Below are 8689 nucleotides of genomic sequence, written 5' to 3'. Positions count from 1 at the left end.
ACGGAGTCTCGCTCTGTCGCCCAGGCTGGAGTGCAGTGGCCGGATCTCAGCTCACTGCAAGCTCCGCCTCCCGGGTTCATGCCATTCTCCTGCCTCAGCCTCCGGAGTAGCTGGGACTACAGGCGCCCGCCACCTCGCCTGGCTAGTTTTTTGTATTTTTTAGTAGAGACGGGATTTCAGCGTGTTAGCCAGGATGGTCTCGATCTCCTGACCTCGTGATCCACCCGTCTCGGCCTCCCAAAGTGCTGGGATTACGGGCTTGAGCCACCGCGCCCGGCCTAATTTCTAATATTTTCTCGGACTTGCCCTCTTAGTCACAAAATTGCCACTTAAGCTCCACCAATCATTCCCATATTCCAGGCAGATAAAAAGAGAAAAGTAGAAGGCAAAATGGCACCTGCCCAAGAGATAAGGCCTAGACTGGGCGCGGTGGCTCACGCCTGTAATCCCAGCACTCTGGGAGGCTGAGGTGGGCAGATCAGCTTGAGGCCAGGAGTTTAAGACCAGCCTGGCCAACATGGTGAAAACCTGTCTCTACTAAAAATAGAAATAATTAACTGAGTGTGGTGGCACACAACTGTAATCTCAGCTACCAGGGAGGCTGAGGCATGAGAATCACTTGAGCCTGGGAAGTGGAGGTTGCAGTGAGCTGACTGATATTGCACCACTGCACTCCAGCTTGGGTGACACAGTGAGACCCTGTCTCAAAAAAAATAAAAAATAAAAAAACAAAATAAGGCCTTTTTACAGAGCATTCCCAGATGTCTCATCTATACTTGCTTTCACTGCAGGAGTCACCCCTATTGGCAAGTGAGACTAGGATACAGATATATTTAACTGAGGACATTGCTGACCCCAAAAGTAAGGAACAGGGATGGTGGGTTGGCAGGTAACATTCTCTGCCACACTTCAAGTATCTGTTTATGTCTATCACTTCATATCTTTTTTTTTTTTTTTTGAGACAGTCTCACTGTCGCCCAGGCCGGAGTACAGTGGCACGATCTCAGCTCACTGCAACTTCCACCTCCTTCAAGCAATTCTCCTGCCTCAACCTCCTGAGTAAATGGGATTACAGGCATGCGCTACCATGCCAAGCTAATTTTTATATTTTAGTAGAGACAGGGTTCTACCATGTTGACCAGGCTGGTCTCAAACTCTGACCTCAGGTGATCTGCCCACCTTGGCCTCCTAAAGTGCTGGGATTACAGGCATGAGCCACTGTGCCCAGCCAATTCATATCTATATCTTTAAATATTTATGCTTTATTCCAGGGGTTGGCAAACTAAGCCTACTGCCTGTTTATATAAATAAAGTTTTATTGGAAAACAGCCATGCACATTCATTTACATATTGTGTATGGCTGCTTTCACAGGGCAAGGCAGAGTTTAGTAGTTGCTACAGACAGGCCAGGTGGGCGCAGTGGCTCACGCCTGTAATCTCAGAACTTTGGGAGGCAGAGGCAAGAGGATCACATGATGCCAGGAGTTCAAGACCAGCCTGGCCAACTTGGCGAAATCCCGTCTCTACTAAAAATACAAAAATTAGCCAGGTATGGTGGTGCAGGCCTGTAATCCCAGCTATGGGCTGAGGCACAATAATCATTTGAACCCAGTAGGTAGAAGTTGCAGTGAGCCAAGATCACACCATTGCACCCCAGCCTGAGCATCAGAGCAACACCCTGTCTCAAAAAGAAAAAAATAAAAAAAGTTACTACAGAGGCCATCTGGCCTTCAAAGCCTAAAATATGGTTTTTTTAAAAAATAGTTAATATCTCACCATTTACCAAAAAGTTTTGTCAACTCCTCTTTTATTCTAATTCTTTTTGTCTTTGGAAAAACAAATTGTACCTCACTGTGACTCATTCACTGAAATGAGAATAGACCCAAATATAGTAGGTAAGCCAGGAAGCAATCTTCCGTCATAATTTTAGTGTCTCTTCGTCATTCCTGCTGTGGCTCCAATTAGCAAAGACCATTCAAGGAGCATATGAGATTTAAGAGGCATTTCCACTGTGATTTGCTGCAAGGTCTGAGCAATTTGATGTCATTTTTCAGTATCTCTCACGACAATGGCAATCATTTTCACTAAAGAATAAACACACTTTTCAACTATAGATGCCCAGAGACATTTCAGAAGACTCACACACAGGAACAATCTAAAATTATTCAGCTTTGGCCAGGCACGGTGGCTCACTCCTGTAATCCCAGCACTTTGGGAGGCCGAGGCAGGCAGATCACCTGAGGTCAGGAGTTTGAGACCAGCCTCATCAACATGAAGAAATCCCGTCTCTACTAAAAATACAAAATTAGTCAGGTGTGGTGGTGCATAACTGTAATCCCAGCTACTCGGGTGGCTGAGGCAGGAGAATCACTTGAATCTGGGAGGCAGAGGTTTTGGTGAGCCAAGATCACACTATTGCACTACAGCCAGGGCAACAAGAGCGAAACTCTATCTCAAAATAAATAAATAAATAAATAAAATAAAATAATTCAGCTTTGTACTCTATAGAAATATCACATTCAAAGGCAACTTTGTATGTGTGGGGATAATTACAAGTTTGATGATAATTTCTATGAAGAATTATACAGAAGTATACAGAGTGTTGATTGAAGAATATCTTTTTTTTTTTTTTTTTTTTTTTGAGACAGAGTCTCACTCTGTCACCAGGCGGGAGTGCAGTGGTGCAATCTTGGCTCACTGCAACCTCTGCCTCCCAGGTTCAAGTGATGCTCCTGCCTCAGCCTCCCAAGTAACTGGGACTGCAAGTGAGCACCACCGTGCCCAGCTAATTTTTGTATTTTTATTTTTTATTTATTTTTTATTTTTATTTTTATTTTTTGAGACGGAGTCTCGCTCTGTCACCCAGGCTGGAGTGCAGTGGCCGGATCTCAGCTCACTGCAAGCTCCACCTCCCGGGTTCACGCCATTCTCCTGCCTCAGCCTCCCGAGTAGCTGGGACTACAGGCACCTGCCACCTCACCCGGCTAGTTTTTTGTATTTTTTAGTAGAGACGGGGTTTCACCGTGTTAGCCAGGATGGTCTCGATCTCCTGACCTCGTGATCCACCCATCTCGGCCTCCCAAAGTGCTGGGATTACAGGCGTGCGCCACCACACCCGGCTAATTTTGTATTTTTAGTACAGACAGGGTTTCTCCATGTTAGTCAGGCTCTTCTCGAACTCCTGACCTCAGGAGATCTGCTCGCCTTGGCCTCCCAAAGTGCTGGGATTACAGGCGTGAGCCACCGTGTCCGGCCAAAATTGTGTTTCTTGACAAATTTGGGTTTTTGGGATTTTTTTAGATGGAGTTTCACTGTTGTCACCCAGGCTGGAGTGCAATGGCACAATCTCAGCTCACTGCAACCTCCACCTCCCAGGTTCAAGCGATTCTCCTGCCTCAGCCTCCAGAGTAGCTGGGACTATAGGCATGCACCACTACTCCCAGCTAATTTTTTATATTTTTAGTAGAGACAGTGTTTCACCATGTTAGCCAGGCTAGCCTCGAACTTGTGACATGAGGTGATCCGCCAGCTTCAGCCTCCCAAAGTGTTGGGATTACAGGCGTTAGCCACCGAACCTGGTCTCTTGAAAAATTTGTAATGTGAAAGAAAATTCACAACATATCAAATTTTGTGGACAGTTAGGCATTTTTAATATTCAATGTAGCATTATTTCAAATTCATATAATTCTGATTTTCACAATGTTGATCATACTGTATTTAATTAGGATTTATGGCTCTCAGAAAAATAGAGGACGCAAATATGCGACTGAAATGCTTTGGGGCTTGGACTACAGGTGTGCACCACCACACCCGGCTATTTTTTTTTTTTTTTTGTATTTGTAGAGATGGGGTTTTGCCATGGTTTTTTCTTCAGGCTAGTCTGGTGTCTTTTTTTTTTTTTTTTTTTTTGAGATTGGAGTCTCGCTCTGTCACCCAGGCTGGAGTGCAGTGCACGATCTTGGCTCATTGCAACCTCTGCCTCCCGGGTTCAAGTGGTTCTCCTGTCTCTGCCTCCCAAGTTGCTGGGACTACAGGTGCCCACCACCATACCTGGCTAACTTGTTGTGTTTTTAGTAGAGACAGGGTTTCACCAGATTGGTCAGGCTGGTCTCGAACTCCTGACCTTGGGTGATCCACCCACCTTGGCTCCCCAAAGTGTTGGGATTATAGGCATGAGTCACCACGCCCAGCCTGGTGTCTCTTTTTTTGAGGTGGAGTTTTGCTCTTGTTGCCCAGGCTGGAGTGCAATGGCGTGATCTTGGCTCACTGCAATCTCCTCCTCCTGGGTTGAAGCAGTTCTCCTGCTTCAGCCTCCCGAATAGCTGGGATTACAGGCTTGTGCCACCACGCCTGGCTAATTTTGTATTTTTAGTAGAGATAGGGTTTCCCCTTTTGGTCAGGCTGATCTCAAACTCCCGACCTCAGGTGATCCACCCACCTCAGCCTCCCGAAGTGCTGGGATTACAGATGTGGGCCACCTCACCAGGCCTAGCGTCTCTTCTTATAAGTATACTAATCCCATCAGATAAAGGCTCCACTCATATGACCATATTTAACCCTTAATTACTTTATTACTCCAAATACAGTCACATTTGAGGTTAGGGCTTCAACATATGAATCGGGAGGGGGCACGATTCAGTCCGTAGCACCTGTAAAACAATAAATTCTCAACAAATGGTAGCTAGTATAATTTTATTATTATTAATCATCATCATAGCTTTCAAGAGCAGTCCCCACTCTGAGCTTTGCAGGTTTGTGAGCAGCTCAGACAATTACCCCTATCTGTGACAGACAGAAAGAGCTCATAAGGTTGGGCATGGTGGCTCATGCCCATAATCCCAGAGCTTTGGGAGGCCAAGGCAGGAGGATTGCTTGCATCCAGGAATTGGCGACCAGCCTGGACAACATAGTGAGACCCCATTTCCACAAAAAATAAAAAATTAGTCAAGTGCGGTGGTGTGTGCCTATAGTCCCAGCTACCAGGGAGGCTGAATTGGGAGGATCACTTGAACCTGGGAGGTTGAGGCTGCAATGAGCTGTGATCACGCCAATGCACTGCAGCCTGGGCAACAGAGTGAGACTGTCTCAAAAAAAAAAAAAAGAAAAGAAAAGAAAAAAGAAAAGCTCATAAGCTAATCAAATAGTCTTTCTTTCCAAGTGAAATGAAAAACTGGATTTCACAAGTAGTGATCATTGTTTACCAAGCAAAGAAGAAAAGATTTTGAAGAATATTGTGAAACGCTGAAAGGCCAAAAAAAAAAAAAAAAAAAAGTTCTCTTTTCTCATTGGCAGACAGAGGAGATGGGTAAGGAGGCATCTTTCTGCAAGGCCCGTTCATCCTGGAGACAAATGTGAGAGCTTCAAGGAAAACCAGCTCCCACTCTGACCCCCAGAATGATGGGTGAGCGCTGAGGGAGACTGAAGCCAACGTGGGGCTCTTCTGGTGCCTACAGTGGATAAACGTGCTGCCTCTCTAAAGAAAGAGCCAGGCAGATGGCTACCAGCTCCAATTACTTTCCAGTCATTTCTCAAGTGTGGCAACTCTCTGGGTGCCATTGTCCTCTGCCCCGCTTTCAGGAGGGTATTAATGCCAGATTAGTGAACTGAAGCAGGCCCTCATGCCTCCGCGGGGCTGGAGACGGGTGCCTCCTTGAACGTGGTATTTCCAAAATAAGACACTGGCCTCCGAGAATGTGTTTTATCACCTCTCACGCCTTGAATGGGAAAATTCAGGGGAGATTTGCTTTTCATTATTTTCTCCAAAATGTGTGTGTAACTCCCAGAAATATATCCCCTCCGCGGTACTCCCACACACATGAAATACCGTACAAGGTTATTTGTTGCTGATTGTAAGAGCAAAGGAGCACCGCCGGGCGCGGTGGCTCACGCGTGCAATCCCAGCACTTTGGGAGGCCGAGGCGGGCGGATCCTGAGGTCAGGAAATCGAGACCATCCTGGCTAACACGGTGAAACAAACCCCGTCTCAACAAAAAATTAGCCGGGCGAGGGGGCGGGCGCCTGTAGTCCCAGCTACTCGGGAGGCTGAGGCAGGAGAATGGCGTGAACCTGGGAGGCGGAGCCTGCAGTGAGCCGAGATCCGGCCACTGCACTCCAGCCTGGGCGACAGAGTGAGGCTCTGTCTCAAAAAAAAAAAAAAAAAAAAAAGAGCAAAGGAGCAGAAATTATTGAAATGCTCATTCACAGGAGACCGGTGACAGAAATTAATTCATTAAAAGGAATACTATGCAGCAGTTACAGCAGAGTAAGGAGGTGCTGGCAGTTAGGAAGCGATACCAAAATCACTGTGAAATAACAACAGCCAGGCCTGGAGGCTCGTGCCTGTAATCCCAGCATTTTGGGAGGCCAAGGTGAGAGGATCACATGACATGAGACCAGGAGTTCAGGACCAGCCTGGCCAACATGGTAAAATCCCGTCTCTACTAAAAATACAAAAATTAGCCGGGCGTGGGGCTCATGCCTGTAGTCTCAGCTACTTGGGAGGCTGAGGTAGGAGGATCACTTGATCCTCAGGAGGCAGAGGTCGTAGTGAGCCGAGAATGCACCACTGCATCCAGCCTGGCGACAGAGGAAGACTCTGTCTCAAAAAAAAAAAAAAAGAAAAGAAAAGAAAAGAAAATGTACACAATACACGCCACAGAGTTTGCTTCTAGATTCATAAAACAACACGGGAAATATATATGAGAAACTTGAAATAATAAGTTTTCTACAGGGAAGGGACTTGAAAACAGGAGGGAGGCTCAAAATCCTTTGTACCTTATGAATTTGGTATCATGGCATGTATTCATTGAAAAAAAACCATATATATATTTAAACTTTTATATACTTTTTTTTTTTTTTTTTTTGAGACAGAGTCTCGCTTAGTCGCCCAGGCTGGAGTGCAGTGGCGCGATCTGGGCTCACTGCAAGCTCCGCCTCCCGGGTTCACGCCATTCTCCTGCCTCAGCCTCCCGAGTAGCTGGGACTACAGGCGCCCGCTGCCTCGCCCGGCTAATTTTTTGCATTTTTAGTAGAGACGGGGTTTCACAGTGTTAGCCAGGATGGTCTCGATCTCCTGACCTTGTGATCCGCCCGCCTCGGCCTCCCAAAGTGCTGGGATTACAGGCGTGAGCCACCGCGCCCGGCCAACTTTTATATACTTTTATATACTAGCCGGCGTGGTGGCTGGTACCTGTAGTCCCAGCTACTCAGGAGGCTGAGGCAGGAGAATCGCTTGAACCCAGGAGGCCCAGGTTGCAGTGAGCAGAGATCGCTCCACTACACTCCAGCCTGGGCAACAGAATTCGTCTCAGAAAAAAAAAAAAAAAAAAAAAAGTTGAAATAATACCTCCCAAAATAAAATGTATGATTAATTATTATTGTATGTATTATTAATTATTATAATATTGATGCACTGAGGGAGAATGGGAAACATCCTAAACTCTTCTATTTTCTTTGTAGTTTCTTTGGTAGTTTTAGTCTGAAATAATTTGATTTTTACAGACCTACAGAGTTCCCACGAGCCATTTACCCAACTTCCCTAATTATTAACATCTTATGTAATCCTAAGTCGTTTACTAAAACTAAGAAATTTGCATTGATGAAATACTATTCAGTAAACTTCAGAGTTTATTACAGTTTCATCAGCTTTTCAATTAATGTCCTCTTCCTGTTCCAGAATCCCATCCAAGACACCACACTGGGCTGAGTCTTCACATCTCCTTGCCCCCTTCAGTCAGAGACAAACTATTGTTTTATCACTGGCACCATTCTCAGCCAATAGGAAGACTCAGAGGGAAAGAAAATACTTTGATTTTTTTTCCCTTTTTTTTGAGTCAGAGTCTTGCTCTGTCACCCAGACTAGAGTTCAGTGGCGTGATCTCGGCTCACTGCAGCCTCTGCCTTCCACATTCAAACTATTCTCGTGCCTCAGCCTCCCTAATAGCTAGGAGTACAGGCACATGCCACCACGCCCAGCTAATTTTTTTTATTTTTAGTAGAGATGGGCTTTCGCCATCTTGGCCAGGTTGGTCTCAAACTCCTGACCTCAAGTAATCCACCCAACTCGGTCTCCCAAAGTGCTAGAATTACAGGCATGAGCCATCATCCCCAGCATCCTACTTTTAAAGTGTAATTAAATAATTTTTTTTTTTTTTTTTTTTTTGAGACGGAGTCTCACGCTGTTGCCCAGGCTGGAGTGCAGTGGCGCGATCTCGGCTCACTGCAAGCTCCGCCTCCCGGGTTCCCGCCATTCTCCTGCCTCAGCCTCCTGAGTAGCTGGGACTACAGGCGCCCGCCACCGCGCCCGGCTAATTTTTTGTATTTTTTAGTAGAGACGGGGTTTCACTGTGGTCTCCATCTCCTGACCTTGTGATCCGCCCGCCTCGGCCTCCCAAAGTGCTGGGATTACAGGCTTGAGCCATCGCGCCCGGCCGTAATTAAATAATTTTTAAAAAAGAATAATTAGGCCAGGCATGGTGGCTCACGCCTATAATCCCATCTCTTTGGGAGGCTGAGGCAGGTGGATCACGAGGTCAGAAATTCAAGACCAGCCTGGCCAACATAGTGAAACCCCGTCTCTACTAAAAATACAAAAATTAGCTGGGCATGGTGGCAGGTACCTGTAATCCCAGCTACTTGGGAGGTTGAGGCAGGAGAATTGCTTGAACCTGGGTGGCAGAGGTTGCAGTGA

This window comes from Macaca mulatta, chromosome 10 (genome assembly GCF_049350105.2).
Source record: "Macaca mulatta isolate MMU2019108-1 chromosome 10, T2T-MMU8v2.0, whole genome shotgun sequence".
NCBI lineage: Eukaryota > Metazoa > Chordata > Mammalia > Primates > Cercopithecidae > Macaca > Macaca mulatta.
The sequence above is the reverse complement of the archived record's forward strand: the minus strand, read 5'-3'. Positions refer to the sequence as shown.